The sequence below is a fragment of the Hibiscus syriacus genome, unplaced genomic scaffold, assembly GCF_006381635.1.
Source record: "Hibiscus syriacus cultivar Baekdansim isolate YM2019G1 unplaced genomic scaffold, ASM638163v2 tig00110865_pilon, whole genome shotgun sequence".
Lineage (NCBI taxonomy): Eukaryota > Viridiplantae > Streptophyta > Magnoliopsida > Malvales > Malvaceae > Hibiscus > Hibiscus syriacus.
In genome coordinates this window covers 1,866,661-1,884,068 of record NW_024062894.1, presented here as the reverse complement: position 1 = coordinate 1,884,068, position 17,408 = coordinate 1,866,661, and the positions used below count along the sequence as shown (strand labels likewise).

General features: G+C 32.9%; 1 long non-coding RNA gene and 1 pseudogene across 1 annotated transcript; one reads left to right on the top strand and one right to left on the bottom strand.

Moving 5' to 3' along the window:
• Window positions 1-1,030: 1,030 nt before the first annotated feature.
• On the top strand, window positions 1,031-3,724 carry LOC120143937 (annotated as a pseudogene).
• Window positions 3,725-9,898: 6,174 nt separating this feature from the next.
• On the bottom strand, window positions 9,899-10,407 carry LOC120144002. The gene is made up of 3 exons (XR_005518000.1): window positions 10,337-10,407; window positions 10,078-10,115; window positions 9,899-9,952 (listed from the first exon to the last, which is right to left on the bottom strand). It is a non-coding gene; the product is annotated as an uncharacterized LOC120144002 (long non-coding RNA).
• Between the last annotated feature and the right edge of the window lie 7,001 nt (window positions 10,408-17,408).

Here is a 17,408-nt window from a genome sequence, read left to right as displayed (position 1 = left end):
CCTCATGTGTAAAATATAAATATTTCGACCGTTATTAGACTAGGGGTATTGGTACCTCTCAGAGGTATTGGTACCCTTTGGGTATTCTGTTTTTCTTGGAGTCAAAATTAACATAAGGGGTATCGATACCTTTGAGCTAGGTATCGGTACCTCTTTGAATAGGGGTATTGGTACCCTATAGGGTATCCGTACACTTATTGCATTCGATGTATGAGAGTTATCGATGCCTCCCTATTTAAAACTCATTTTTGGCTCGATTTTATTTCGAAATACTTTGTAAAAATTATTTCAAAAATGTTTTAAGATTGAAACACAATTTTTCACTTAAGTAAGGAGTAAAATTGACATTTGAAAACTTGGAGTAATATATGATATTTGATTAATTGGATCGAATATTATTTTTGAAGTTGAATATAAAATCTTAAAATTCATTTACATTTTATTTGTTATATCGAAACATCAAAATGTTTTCAACAAACTCCCCAAAATTTTAGGACGCTTGTATTTTGATCACCCAAATTTTAAAACTCGCAATATAGTCATCGAACTTTTACTTCGTTTTCATTTCTATCCATGTCGTTACCTTCGTTAGATTTTCAATGATGTGGCAGGTAATGCCCGTTAACCCACCCCCTCATTCTTCTCCTTCTACTACTACCACCTTTGAAAACCCTAACCTCCAAAAATTCAAAAACCCAAAAATCATTACCCCACTAAAAATCATAACCTCTACAAAATAAAATAACCCGAAAAATCGTTTTGAACAGATCCAGAAATCATTGACAACACTTAGATGTTGTGAAAGTTTTTCCATGGAAATGTTGGAAATGCTTGAGGATTCGGGGGTTAGGCATGGTGGGTAGTTAGCAAGTTTAGTGCCAAGTCATGGTATTGCTTGATATCATCCAATTATTGCAAATCAACATTTTCTTCAACATGTTGATATTCATACAATAGATTTACATCTCATATCTCTTTATTTATTAAATTTATATACCAACTTATCTATTCATGTAACACCCTCAAATCGATGCAGGTGACTCGATCCGATCCGAGGTGTTACATTAGGGCCACTTGAGCAACCCACAGTAAAAAATCAGGAAAAATTAATTTATTGTATTAAAACATGTAAAATCACAAAACAATTTATAAATACATACAAGTTCCAGACTTAGAATAAAATAAGTCAAATGTGAGCTACATGCCCCTTAATTATATATTATACCGTACTCTGCAAGCAAAGCCGAATGAAACTCCCAATACTGAAGTTGATAGCTGCGCTGGATCGATTCTAAATTTCAGACTGCTTACTTTAATGCTAGCTTCTACCTCCACATGATCATGCTCATACGGCTTCCTGCAACCAGGACAACGTCCATCCTCCTCTATAATCCTCTTGTGACAGAAAATACAGAACTGAAACCCACATCAACAAGGCAAAAAACTTGAGTCTGTTAAAGCTAAATCCTCATAGCATATGGGGCATGATGATGGAACTGAAAATGCACTGCCTCGCACCCGTGACACCCCTCATTGACCAGAAGGCCAGTCCCTAGCTGGAAAAATTCGTTGCTTTGACAAATAAAGTAGCGTACTTGGACGAAAAATATCATTACCCTACACACTCTGATACTTCCTGTCACCCTCTGCACCATTCATGAACACTCAAGTTTAGAGCTCATCAAATCTATTTTTCCCCTATTCGAACCTAACAGAGGGTTTGGCTCATTCACAAGGGTCGATAATGAACAAGGGTTTTCCTTGTTATTCTTGTTTTGATTTTGTAGATGTTACGATTTTCAATGGGGTTATGATTTTTGTATTTTTGGATTTTTTAGAGGTTAGGGTTTTCAAATGAGAAAACAGAAGGAGGAAGAGGAGGAGGGGGATGGGTGGGTTAACGGGCGTTACCTGCCATGCCAACGAAAATCTAACGGATGTAACGATAGGAACAAAAATAAAAATGAACTAAAAGTTCGATGATTGTATTGTAATTTTAAAAAATTAGATGACCAAAATGCAAGTGATCTAAAAGTTTAGGGAATATTTATATACTTTATCTTAAAAGAAAAATAGAGAAAAAAGAAAACGTTCTCCTCTAACCCGTTATCTCTCAGCGTTCCTGACCCTACCTTCGAATTGTGGCTCCGTGACTCCGGTTACCTAGATGTCATCGACGACCACCGCCGCCGCCGCCTCCACCTCCGCCACTCCCACAATCAGCGACTCTACAATAAGCATCCCAGTAAGCAACTTCCTTTTCGGATATTTGGTCTCTTTCCTCTCTCATGTATGGACGCTGCTCTCCCTGTTAACGTTTAACCCATTCGCCAATCTCACCACCAACGATTTCTCCGGCGAAATTCCTTCGTGGACTAAAGAGTTCTTCGCGGATTTTGGGTCCTATTCGTATCCAGCTTCGGTTTCTCAAGCGAGGCTCAGGGTTCAAGAGAATGTTATAAGCGTTATGCTAGGAATTATGCCTCGCTTTTTATTCTCTTCTTCGCTTGTTCTCTGTAAGCTAAAACCTCTCTTCTTTCATTGCATTTATTTTTTTATTTTTTGTTGTTAATTTTGAGGATTGTTTTGATTCTTTCCAAGGATAGGTAAATTGGGTTTTCTTGTTTGTTTCCTGATAAAATTGTGGGGAAAATAGAAAAAGAAAAAGAAAAGTTAAGAATTAAATACAGACAGCTTGGTTAATCATTTGTTTTCTGTTAATGTTTCATAGGTATCAGCTGCCACTTGCACTTGTTGGGTTGATATCAAGTTTGGCACTTTGGGATTCATTCAGGTTCTTCAGTGATAAATGGGGTTTGGTTAGGTTTCCTGTCACTCAATTGATCTTGGTTCGCATTGTTCAATGCAGTGAGTTCTCGAATTTCAGCACTGTAAAATCTTCTTCGGTAGTGGAAAATTTTAGTGAAATCTTATGAAGGATTGTCAATGTTTGGAATTTACATGTCAAGCTTACTCTATGATTATTCATATTTTTATCTGCAAAAGACGACCCTTGCCTCAAGCAAACTGCAAAATATAAAATTTTCCTAGATTATGGTTTGTATGAACATTTTCTTGTTAGGTAATAAAGCTATCCATTAAAGCTTGTAGGTACCATATAGGAAGGTGAAAGCGAAGGCAAACGCTAGCAGATATAAGCTATTTCCTTTTATATATATTGTTCAACTTTTTTTTCATCTTTTGCAGCTACTGCAGTTATTTTGCTATGGTTGAATGTTCAAATGGCTTTGTGTTGTACCCTTGGTGTCAGTTATATAGGTAAACATTGCATTTTGAAAAGAAAAACCTTTTATTGATGCTTTTTTAATTTGTTTGAACTTATAATTGTATTCGCTTTGTAGTTATGATCTTACATGCCACATTCCGGAAGCTGACTCCGACAAAGCAACCTTCTCGAGGTAGATGGAAATAGGAGATTACAGCAACGCTAACAATATGGCCAACACCATTTTGCGGTTTTCTTTTGCAGAAAGGGATCAACTTCTTTTCAGTGAGATACAAAAATCCTCTTTATAGTATAATGGCTTATTATCCGCTGGACGATTTTTTAGTAGTTGATCTATGCTCAGCATATAAAAATGAAAAAAAAAGGGGGAAAAAAAAAGAAATGTGCATTATTACACAATAAACATTGGGTAAAAGATCTTGTTTTACAATCCGTCAATCATATGCTGTTGAGTCTTTTTGTATGTTTCTCATCAAAGCTCATTCTCATACTTACTGCTCGAAAGTTGGCTAATTCATTCAGAGTTCGATGTAAAACGGTGCATGGCATTCAATGTCCTAAACTTTGCTCCATGCAGAACTCAATTAAAAATCCAAGAGGCGAGTATAATTCGATTCCTAAGTTTAATTTTGGCTGCAATGTTAGGGTGGAACCTCTGTTAGTTCTGAATTAGAAATTTTTTGTAATGATTTGTTATGTCTTGCTTAAAAACAAGCTCCAGTCATTGAGCTCCAAAAGTTAGGTTTAACCCTTTTGTGCTACCCTGCTACTCTGTTTACAACTTTCCATGATTGAATGTTTTGATCCGACTCTTCATTTGTCTTAAAGTATACATATTTGATACTCATATCCTACTTGGATATATGTTTAGGACTTTTCAACGATTCTCCGAATGGAAAAACTTGAAAAACATCGAACATACTCCTGTTGACATATACTTGTATTCAACACTCATGCACGTGTAATCGACATGCACGATAAGTTTAATATACATGTGTCTGGGATTTTGACATAATGTTAGTACGACTGATAGAAATACTCTTTAGTTTTGTACTGGCACACTCATCTTTTGTGCTGGGAGTCAACATTGCTGACAGTGAAAGTATTGCTACAATGGCAGCCATATCTTCAAATGGAACTTGGAATTTGATTGAATTGAAGCTCCTGATTTTCAGCCGAATTCAATTATAATATTGAGGGTAAACTACACGATTATTACCCTAATCATCACTTTTGTTCTGTTTTAATTAAAATTATATTTGACGTTATGTTTTGGTTCCATTATGATCATCCATTGTTAAAAATTTTAAAGATTTGTAATGCCCTTTTTTAATTGTTTTTCAATGATAATGTAACTTTATCTTATGGTGACTTATTGACATTATAGTTGATTTTTTAACAAGTAACCAAAATGATGTCAAAATCAAACCTTAAGTGTCCAAAATGATGTCAAAATCAAACGTTTAGTACTTTTTTTTAAAAATAATTGTGGTGATCAAAACAGAACAAATGTTATAGTTAGGATACTTAACACAGTTTATCCTAAAATTTATAAGAAAAAATATAATACATTAACATTGTCTCCGTTTTCATTTTTTTTATAAAATATTTGTGTTTGATATATAAACATGACCTCTCAAATCACTTGAAAAAGTTCAAAAATTAACAAGTTAAATATATCCATATCCAACATACGTACACGAGTATTGTCAACTTATAATATAATATACTAATTTAAAATTTCTAATAAAAATTTTTAAACAAATTGATTGTATACATGTCGACACTCATTCAAGTCCTATTAAGTAATTATAATAAATGATGAATATTCATGAAATGGAAAGAAAAAAAGCGTAAGTATACATCAATGTAAACATAATTGTAAGAACGGATAATAAATACACAAACTTCTTATAATTATGTACATTAAAACCATAACAAATGCATGAAAGGAAACATAGATATGTGATTAAATCTCACATTTTCCAATAGGTTGGTTTGAGATCTCCATCTAGCTTTGCCATCTGCATCACATGAGAAAATTAAACATCTCAAAACAGTTCAAAAGATTCAAAATTTGTAACTTTCACTTTTTGTTGGTATGTATACTTTTTAAAATACCTTTTGACTTTGGTTTAAGTCTAGAATCGGCTAAACCTTAGCTCTGATACCATTAAATGTAACACCTAAACCCGTACCCAACCCGAATACGAATTCAAGGTGTCAAATTAACTATTCAAAACATGTACTTTTATAAAATACCATAGAAAATTTAAACTTTCATTAATATAAGGTTAACCTTTTACAATAGTATGTTCAAAACATTACCAAACTCGATCAGAGCATACATAATTAACGACTTTGTTTACATGCCAACATGTCTATTACATAAAAAGACATACTTTACAAAATAGTTCTGATCTGATCTTTAAGTGGAGATATGTTGTTCTGCTGGTCCTAAGCTTAATCCTCTTGCTTATCAGCACCTACGTGTAAAACACTTACACGCTAAGTCATAGACTTAGTGAGTTATGTAACCATTAATCTAAACTATAAATACTCAACAATTGCATGTATATTTCAAACATCACAAACTTATATGCACACATATCATTATTAACATTCTTATCATTCATTCATATAATCATATACTCTTAAAACTAACAATGTATATCATATCACATAACTCTAGTAATACTTTTCACATTTCAAGGCATATATCTCATACACAATGCACTTATTTTAATTTTTCTTTATTAGCCCATGTATACTTTTTAGAACTTAAGGTATGTGAGTACATAGAGGTTGTGCACATATGCTGTCACCACAGCTCGTATAATTCCCACTAGGGGCACGTAGGATTTGTCCCGAAGGACCAGCATATCTTGAAGGACCACTATGTTTCAAATGACCACATATCACATATATCCCAAAGAACCACTCCTTAAGAACCATATACATATTCCAATGGACCAAATAAGAGTGAAGTACCGCATATATGTTCCAAGGGATTACATATATGTCCCGAAGGACCACGTAGAACCCTCGACTCTTGGCATGCCAACTATACCCCTAGCTCTCATAACACATAACATGGGCACTATTATTTATATTTATCACACATTCACATATTCACACATTCACATATTCACACAGTTCACTTACACGTAGATCATTTCCATATGATTCACATGTCACATATCACATAGCTTATATCTCTTGATCATTTAATCACATAACGTCTTATCACATAGCTCATAATTATATACATGTTCTCATATAGTTAATATCCTTTCTCACATAATCACATAATTCACTTATATCATTTAACATAAGTTATCATATCAACATGCATTCACATAACTCATTTAACATACATAGTATATCATGCAACTTATGCAATAACTTATGATACATACACTTTCATTCATATGCTCTACATACTTGTATCCTTATACTAATATAATCTATTATCAGAATTAGACTTATCGCAAGTCTTAATTCAATATTATAACTTACGCTTAATATCATGTACTCACATTGGTTTACTTGCCAATACCAATCTCTTATTTTCTTTCAAAATTCTTACTCTGACGACCTATCCGAACTTTGCTTTCGATCGATATCTATACGAATATAATCAAATGAATATCGAGATTTGAATTACTTGACAAAATTCATATCAAAGAAAACTAAATAAAACACTAATTTCCACTTTCTAACTTAAGTAGTATCGGTACTATCAGCATAGTAACGATACTTCTATGCTGTGGTACCGATATCCCCTCCGGTATCGATACCAATATTAGATTCGATGTTTCATGGTATCGATACGTTCCACACTGGTATCGATACTAGAAGTATCGATACTATCACTTTAATACCGATACTTCATGAAGATTTCTTACTCTACTTCCTTATGGTATTGATAATGTTCATGCAGTATCGATACCTCTTGCATAAATTTATCATAAATTGCCTTGTAGAATTGGTACTAACTCAACCAGTACCGATACTACTACCCAGAATATGGTTTCTAAAACCTAAAAATTACAATACTTAACCCCAAACTCTACTTATTTAGTTCTCTTCATGCTTTTAAACTCAACTATACATACTCAAACCATCATATATCACTATAACACCTCATCATCATCAATAACACACTAAAACTCTTGAATTTAAGAATTTTACTAAACTTTTCATGTGTTCTAATTTCATTTCTAATGCTTTAAACTTCTTAATATTTCTAATGCTTTAAACTTCTTAATATTTCTAATGCTTTAAACTTCTTAATGCTTCTAATGACAAGTCAAATTTATCTATAGAACTTCAAAAACCTCTTCATACAAACAATTCATTTCTATACTCTTATTACAATTTTCTTTCTAATTCTCTATTCTTGATTTTTTAAGCTTATATAAGTTTTATTTAATCTTATAGAACACCCAAAGACTCAAAACCAACTTAGAAATTCAAGAAATCAACAGTTGAATTCAACTTACCTTTTTAAAGGAGACCAATAGGAAGAAGAAGAAGAAAAAGACAAGGTAGATAAGCTTCCAGATAAATATCTCCCCCAAATGCTTATCTCTTAATAAAGAGATAAATATCCAAATTACCCTTCAATCTTTCCATATATGCTATATAATCTCATACCAAATATTCATATTTAAATCCTTGAACTTATCAATTTTCCTAAATTGATAACCAATTTTCAAAAACTTTCATTTTAGTCACTAACCCGGTTTTTGGGATGTTACAAATCTCCCCCTTATAAGAAAATTCGTCATTGAATTTTTCACTTCACAACGAGATGGAGAAATCCTTTATATACTCAAAAAATCTTGGTTTACCCTTACTATTAACCTTATACTCATATACAATCCTCATTCGAAACTCAATACATATAACCTCGATGATTGCTATTACTTGCACAAAAAAATATGGTCTTAAATTTCTACTCATACTACATACAAATTCAACACAACTTATTCACTTGAAAACCATGCCCTATTTATTAATCTCTAATAGTTCATCACCTATCGCTTCAAATCAAATCTTTCAATTCTCCTTCTAATTGTACTAGCATATAACTGTATTAATCCCAAATCTATTAAAATCAAAATTACTTTACCACATTATTGAAATTTACCAGCAATAATCTCTGAATCCTCAAAATATTCATAGGCCCCTAAATTATAAACTCGACAGTTGGATGCATATCCTGTTGAATGGATGACTCATACTGATTTCTTCCACGACCTCTACCTCTATTTCTCTGAGATACCGTAACAGATTTCTCTCTTTGCATAATCCCATCAGTCATGAATGGACAGTCTCGAATAAAATGTCCAACATCACCACATCTAAAATAGGCTCCTGAAATCACTCGACATACTCATGTATGATTCTTTCCACAATGTGAACATTGCCTGGATTGACTTAGATTTGATCTTTTAACCGAAGAAGCAGCTGGTTCAAACATATCCTGAGTTTAAGAATCCAAATCTCTACTTTTCTTTTATAGCGATGAATTCAACAAAGTACCAATTCTCTTAGACTTCTGAACTTTTTTTCTCTTTAAATCTCTCATTCTAAGCTCTCTCTAGAGCTTTAGCTTGATTGACCACCTCTTGAAACGAAGAAAAATTCAAGGCTAACAACAACTCTTTTAGCTTAGGGCGTAAACCCTCTACAAACCAATCACATACATCCTTTTCAGTTGGAATAAGCTTAGTAGCAAAACGACTTAACTTGTAAAACTCACATTCATATTCGTACACTGTATAATCCCCTAGCTTCAAATTAAGAAATTCTTGCTTCATTTGTCTAATAAATTGGTCACCAATATACTTACGCTTGAATTCTTCCAAGAAGAATAACCATGCCACTTGATCACTTCTCAATCTCATGGTGACATTTGTCCACCATATTCTAGCTTAATCACGCAACAGCGAAACTATTCCATCTAATTTCTCCACGTCAGAATAGTGGAGTCCATCCAACATTATCTTAACATCGTTCAACCAAAGATCCGCGGCAACAGTATCTTCCTCAACTTCACCCTTAAACTCAGGTGCTCCTAAACCTTTCAGTTCCTTAACTATATTCATTCGAGGAGCTGAGGGAGCATGAGGTTGTAATCCAGAATCACTTGTATTCACGACTAAATTGAACCCCCACCATTTCCAATTGCATGTCCAACTTTCAGTTTCATAACATACAAATATTATAACGTTTTCCCCTTGACAATGTAAAACCTTAACTCTGATATTATTAGTAACCATTTTTCAATTTTTATTAATTCATGGAATAAAAAGCATTGAATAGTTTTCAAGAAATTAAATTCCAGTACAAAACCTTACTGAAAGTTTATTTTCAAAATCTAGATGTTAAATCAAATTTAGCCTTTGATTTAGAATAGAAAGAGAGAAACAAAAGCTTAGGTTAAATTAAAACTTACCCAAAGAGGTTGTTATAATTTAGCTTCTAAAGAGCATAGACAGGGAAATGCCGCGAGGGAGAGAAAGAGAGAGGTCACAAAGTCACATAAGGCATAGAATTTTCTTCTAAAAGTGAAGCAGAAAACCCAGAAAAGGGCATTAAGGCTTATTGGAAAAATGATATATCTTAAAGAAAATACTGTACCTTTCTCTGTGATATCGTCCTTGTTAATTGCGCTGAAACACCAAAGTCTGCAACCTGTTGCAAGGCCATAAATTAACTTCCAGCAGCAAAATGCATAAGTTCACCCATTTTATACATACACCCATAACCACTCAATACAAAGAATTCATGCTAAATGTGAGCCCATTAAAGAGAAGTACCTTAACATCACCTTTCTCAGACAATAAAATGTTTGCCGCTGACAACAGAGATAGCAAAAATGTTGTCAGTTAACAGTATAAATAACCTAATTAATTAACTAGTTAAATAAATTAAAGGAAGGGTGAAAATAAATGAGACAAATAACTTAAAGAAAAAAATATGCCTATACAAGTCTCTAAAACCAAATGTTCATCTTATCTTTACAAAAACTATATTTATAATTATAAGGGGAGGTAAAGAAAGAATAAAAAGGAAAACCTTTGATATCTCTATGAATCTTTCCTTCATTATGTAAATATTCAATTGCATGCAGTAAATCCCTTGAAATACATGCAATAGACATTTCATCTAATGGGGGGCCTGACTGGAGCTGCACATAAAGAATCACCATAAGCTTTCAATAAGAAATAAACTCCAAAAGAATCTCAGTTAGTAATAGAAGCAAATTAGCTTTCAGTTGCATGTAACAGAATCACCATAAGCTTTCAACAAGAAATAAGCGCCGAGAGAGTTCATGAAAATTTAGGAGCAAAGCTTCTTTATTATTCAATCAAATATCATGTGCCAAATGTGTAAAGCAAGTAATAGAAGTAACTTACTAGGTCAGCAATTGAACCACCAGCCATGTATTCCATTATTATCCATATCTTGGTTTGGTGAAGATAGGAGCCATAATATTCGGTGATGTATGGACAGTGGCATTGTGATAAAACAGAGATTTCCTGGAACCAAACACACACACACATATGGAAGACTTAGTAACGTTCTCATTGATTACTATGGATACTAGCTCACAAGATAACAAGGTAATACCTTCTGGATGTCCTCAATCTCATCCTCACTGCAAAAATAAAAAATAAAGCTTGTATAAGAAACAAATAAAATATGAATAGCAAAACACAATATGTGAATGGAAGTTGTTAAATGCCACATCTACTTACATAAAATAAAGGCATTTAAAAACTCACATGCAAATTGATTATATGTATTGGGACTTCTTGGATGAATGGGAAGATACATTTGCTTTGCTTAATGTCGTAACCGGTTTTTTGTCCGGGCACGAAATTTTACTTGGCAGGAAAAATAATGTGGATAAAATGATTTTGATTTAAAAATGTTTTGGGAGTCGTCATTGACCTTTTTGAATTAGGTAGGTCAAATACCTAAAAACAATATTTTAAAATAGTTTTTAAGAAAACATAATTTAAAAGATTAACTGATCTGTGTATAACCAAAAAAATTTAATAAAGAAAGAATTTGTGGTCGATTACGTTTAGGGAATGATTAACACCCCTATAACGCCCAAAATTGGTACTCATTAATTATAATTTGTCTCTATTATTAGAAATTTTAAAAATTCAAATATATGTTTAATTTATAATCTTGTTATTTCAAATTTATAATTTTAAGAAAATCTATTAATTTATATATATAAATAAGATATTTATTTATTTAGAAATATCAGAAAAGGGCTTCTAGGTGCTTTAAGACAACTATTTTCTTAATATTCAAAAATATAAATATTAAAATATTTATCTAAAATTAAAAATCGATATAATTTATAAAAGTGATATATTTAATTATTTAAAATATCAGAAAATGGACATCCAGTTGCTTTAAGACTGCCCTTTCTTAATATTGAAAAATAAATATTAAAATATGATTAAAATGATTTAAAAGTAATTTATTAAATTTATAAATAGGATTTTTATAAAATAAATAGATAAATATTATTTATTATATATATATTTACATGACTAAATAATAATAATAATTAAATATATGAACATATAAAATTTAAAATATAACTAAACAATAATTAAAATTAACATTAAATATAAAAAGTAATAAAACTTATAATTAAATAAATGTATTAAAATTAGTGGCTAAATTATAACATTTTAAAATTAGATATCCTAATTATTTATTTAATTATTTAAAATTACTTGGACTAAACATGCTATTTTACCAAATTATTACTTTAGGGACTAAAATAAAATTATATAAAATTAGAACATCTAATTAAAATAAATTAAAACATGATGTTCGATTAAAATAATAATTACTAAAATCATAATGGCTAATTCGGTTATTTTACCTATAATTAAATATAATTAAATCAGTGACCAAATTATAAAGGAATTAAAATTCATGTGCCAAATTAAAGAGATCTAAATTTGATTCAGTGACTAAAATATAAAGTCACAAATTTATAATGGCTGCGGGTATAATTTACCCGTTCAAAATTACATCCATACCCCTCCTCAAAACGGCGTCGTTTGGGAAGGGGTATTTAAATCCCTTACAGCCGGCCCTTCGGGCCATCTTCTTCATTTTCTTATTTCTCATTCTCTCTCTAACTGAGAGACATGAGAACTCTCTGTCCTCTCTCTATATTTCCCTCGTCAAAGGGAAACTGGTCGCCGGCCGGCAGCCGTCTGCCGTTGCAATCCTCCGTCGCCGGCCACCGTACATGGTGGCCGTAACAAAAAATTTTACCCCAAATTAAAGCCCATTTTTTATCACAAATATGGTTTCTTTTTTACATAAAAAACCCTAAATCACCCTAGATCTAAAAAAACTGAAGGTTTTTTTACCTTCGATGGCTTTGTTTTTCTGGTTTCACGTGAAGACCCCGACGGCCGTGGTAAGTGTTTTCTTCTTTTCTTTTCTTTTCTTTTCGAATGGTTGTTGTGGGTTTTCTTTTTGGTTGCCTTTCGTTTTTTTTTCTTTTGCAGGTGAGATGGTTTTTATAACCATCTCCGGTGATGGTTTCGGATTGGGTAAAGAGGTTCCCTTCGGTGAGTCACCGAACTTGTGGTGACTCACCAAAAAATGGGGACACGTGTGAGATTGTTGTTGTAGCAGCAAGGTTTCTGGAGTCTCCTGTTGGCGTCGTGGCAGCGAGTGGAGTGGCTGGAAGCAGAGGCGGCGGCTCGTGGCCCTAGGGTTATGATACCCTAGGGTTTCAAGCTGGTGCATCTGGGACCGTTGGATCTCATTAGATCCAACGGCTGATGATTGAGGGCGGTTGGAGAAATTGATACAAACCCTAAATAAGTTTAGGGTTTATTTATTGGGCCGATCTTGGGTTGGTCTCTTGTAACTGTGCCGGTCTGGGTATGTAATGTAAATAATATATAATAAAATAATAATAATATATAAAATAAAGTATGATAAAATAATAATAACAATAATAATAATAATAATAATAATAAAAAAAAACAAATGGATGAAAAATTAGTATCTTCAGTTGCCCCTCTTTACTCATTCTTGTGTTAACAAGAATAGGGAAAAGACGAAAAGAATATAAGTTTTTTATCCATTTGACTTCACTTAATTATAATGGCAATGTTGAACAAGTTCTTCTTATTATGACTATTCCACTGATTGACAATCTCTTCTACAAGTTGAACAAGCTCTCTTGAACTTCTCTCTCGTCAGATGAGTTCTTCTCATTATGAACACTTCTGGAAATGATGCTGATCTATCTCCTTCTGTGATAGAATCAAACAAAGGTTGAACAAGCTCTTCTCATTATGAACTTCTTCTTCCTCTTCAGATAAGTTCTTCTCATTATGAACTTTCTCTGGAAAAGTTGATCCTGATCTATCTCCTTCTGTTATAGAGTCATGCAAAAGGTTGAACAAGTTCTTCTCATTATGATTCAAATAAGTTCTTCTCATTAGGAACTTTCTCTGGAAAAGTTAATCCATCGGGTGATGAATTCAAACAAAAGGTTTGAACAAATTCTTTTCATTATGAATTTGTTCTTCCTTCTTCAGATGAGTTCTTCTCATTATAAACCCTACCTGGAAATGCTGATCCATCAAGTGATAAATTCGAGAAAAAGGTTAAACAAGTTCTTCTCATTATGAACTTCTTCTTCCTTCTTCAGATGAGTTCTTCTCATTATGAACTCTTCCGGAAATGTTGATCCATTGAGTGATGGATTCGAATCTTTGCTAAAATCTTTGAAATTCCTGTCAAATATTTAACATGGATAAAATGAATGAAAATGCCCCTATTTTGCAAATATCTAAATATGATGCATGAATGTTAATTTCATCTTTATTTGATTTCAAAGTGGTGAGCTCGGTCTTTCTTCAATTGTGTAGAAATCCAATAAATCTTTATTCTTTGAACAGAGAATCTATCATCTTTGAAGAATGTAGATGTAGAGATTGCCTGAATTTTTGTATGATGTCACAAAACCACTTGTGAACAAAACTCAATGGTATAGGCTCTTGAAAAGTCAGCACTCATGCAACATGTTGATTCTGATAACTATTCATCTGATTATGAAGCAATCTTTCAGGATGATTTCACAGATATTGATAGTTCTTCTGATACCAAGGAAATCCTGAATTCTGATTCTGATGAGGAGAATAAACTGTTATACTTGACGAAAATGGGGCAATCAGAGGCTGAGGCTTCAATAGCCATATAGAGATGTGATCCGGATTCATCAATTGCAGAGTTGACAGATTTTATATATGTTGTTCAAATGGCTAAGGCTGCTGACACACTTCTTCTGGTAGAAGATAGGAAGCCATTATGAAATGCCCTAATTATAAGAAAAGGTGAAACTCAGGCTATGATTTTTGAAAAAGGAAGAAGCAGAGGAATATTGAAAAGAAGCTTCTTAACGAAGACAATCATGCAGTTCATTTTCCAAATCCAATGATTATTTTGGGGTTCCTACCGAACCAGATCAGATAACTCAAAGAACACTTCTAGAAGATGCTATTAGGCCTTCTTATTTCTATTACGAGAACATGGTACTTGCTCCAGTTGGTGTTTGAACTGAAATGTCATGGTACTTATACGATATAGAGCCGAAATTTATAAATTCGAAGTATTTTTGTACTGCTGCACGGAAAAGGGGCTATAATGATAATCTGCCAATTGAGAACATATTTCTTCTCATTCCACTTCTAAATGACTCTATGGTGGTAATAACTTGTTTACTTTTCAACAGTGATTGAAAATGTCGATAAGAGTTACTTTAGATTCCATGCACTTAAAAGTATTAACAAAAAGTAATAGCCAGAAATATTTTGTTTGTTTTAAGATTATGTTAATCCATTTATAGGATGTTTATGTGAAAAAATAAATTGAATTTCGAACAAAAGAAATTAAATTTCAAAAAAATAATCGTGGAATAAATAATATATAAAAATATATTCAAAGTCATGGCAAACATAGGAATGATAAAAATTCAAATGACTCAACAAATATTAGCATAAGTATTTCTAAACTAATCAACTTGATATAATTTAGAGCACTAAGGTAAGCTTATGTCTGGAAGATCTCAAACGTTGCCAGAATGCTTGTAGATGTAAAATTTCTCCCAAAATATCAAGCTCTTAAGAGGGTTTAATTGCCAGATGCCTAATATCAACATGCATTTGAGCAGCCCTTTCAGGTTTTCAACTCAAATCCTTTATTTGGTTGCAAGACGCCCTTTGCGGTTTTTCATCTTGACCCTCCTTTTATATATATTCTTTTTCTTTTTCTTTTTCTTTTTCTTTTTCTTCTTATTTCATTTTTCTTTTTCTTCTTATTTCATTTTTCTTTTTTCTTTGTTCTTTTTTTCATTTCATTTTTTCTTTTTCATTTTTTTTCTTCAAGCATAATATTTCTTGACAGAATCTGAGTTTATTGGGTTTCTCAGCACTTTTCCATCCATTTCGACCAAGATCAACGCTCCTCCGGAAAAGGCATTTTTTACAATATATGGCACTTCCCAATTAGGCATCCATTTCCCACAGAAATCTTTATGAATAGGCAAGATCTTTTTCAGCACTAGATCACCCTCTTGAAATTCTCTTGGATGTACTTTCTTGTCATGAGACTTCATCATCCGTTTCTGATACATCTGTTCATGGCAAATAGCTTTCAATCTATTCTCATCAATAAGGTTCAACTGATCAAATAGAGCTTATATCCACTCAGACTCATCCAACTTTATTTCTCTCAAGATTCGAAGTGATGGGATCTCAACTTCAATTGGTAGGACTGCTTCCATCCCATAGACTAAAGAAAAAGGCGTTGCCCCAGTAGATGTTCGCACACTAGTTTGATATGCATATAAAGCAAAAGGTAACTTCTCGTGCCAATATTTGTAAGTTTCAGTAGTCTTTGTAATGATTCTCTTGATCTTCTTATTTGCTGCTTCAACTGCCCCATTCATCTTTGGGCGATACGCTACTGAGTTTGCATGCTTGATCTTGAACTGTGCACAAAGTTCGAACATCATTTTGTTGTTCAGGTTCAGAGCATTAACTGTGATGATTCTTTCTGGTAGCCCATACCGACAGATTATTTCTTTCTTTATAAATTTGTAAACTGTAAACCTCTTAATATTGGCATATAAAGTCGCTTCAACCCACTTGGTAAAATAGTCAATTGCCACTAGGATGAAACAATGTCCATTTGATGCTTTTGGTATGATTGCCCCAATGACGTTTATTCCCCCACATAGAAAATGGCCAAGGTGCAGTCATTGCGTGTAAAGGCAATGGGGGTACATGAATCTTATCTGCATATACCTGGCATTTACGACATCTCCTTGCATAATCAATGCAATCTGTATGCATGGTAGCCCAATAATACCCATATCTCATTATTTTTCTAGCCATAGAAAGACCATTTGCATGTGTTCCACATATCCCACTGTGTACTTCCTCAATGATGATTCTAACTTCGCTAGTATTTACACATCTCAATAGCATTTGATCATTGCTTATTCTATACAAAGTCTCACCATCAAGAAAGTATCCAACAGCCATTCTTCTCAAGGTTCTTTTATCAATCTTAGATGCATTTTGTGGATAGCTTTGATACTTGATATATTGCAAGATATCATAATACCATGGCTTACCATCTGCCTTTACTTCCACATTGTAGCAATGTACAGGAATTTCATATACTTGCATTTTGATTTGCATCATATCAACTTTTTTATTTGCTTGAAACATAGCAGCTAATGTAGCCAAAGCATCTGCCATTTGATTTTCCTCTCGAGGGAGATAATTGAAGGTGACTCTTTCAAATTCTTTCACTAATTCAAGGGTAAAATTTTGGTATTCCAGCAATTTGGGATCTTTTGTTTCCCATTCTCCTCGTAGTTGATACACCACTAATCATGAATCTCCGTATATCTTGAGAAATTTAATTTTTCTTTCTATGGCTGCCTTCAATCCCATGACACAAGCTTCATATTCCGCTATGTTATTGGTGTAAAAGAACTCCAATCTACTTGTAAAAGGATAATAAATGTTTTATGGGGAAATTAACACTGCCCCAATTCTTCGTCCCAAAGCAT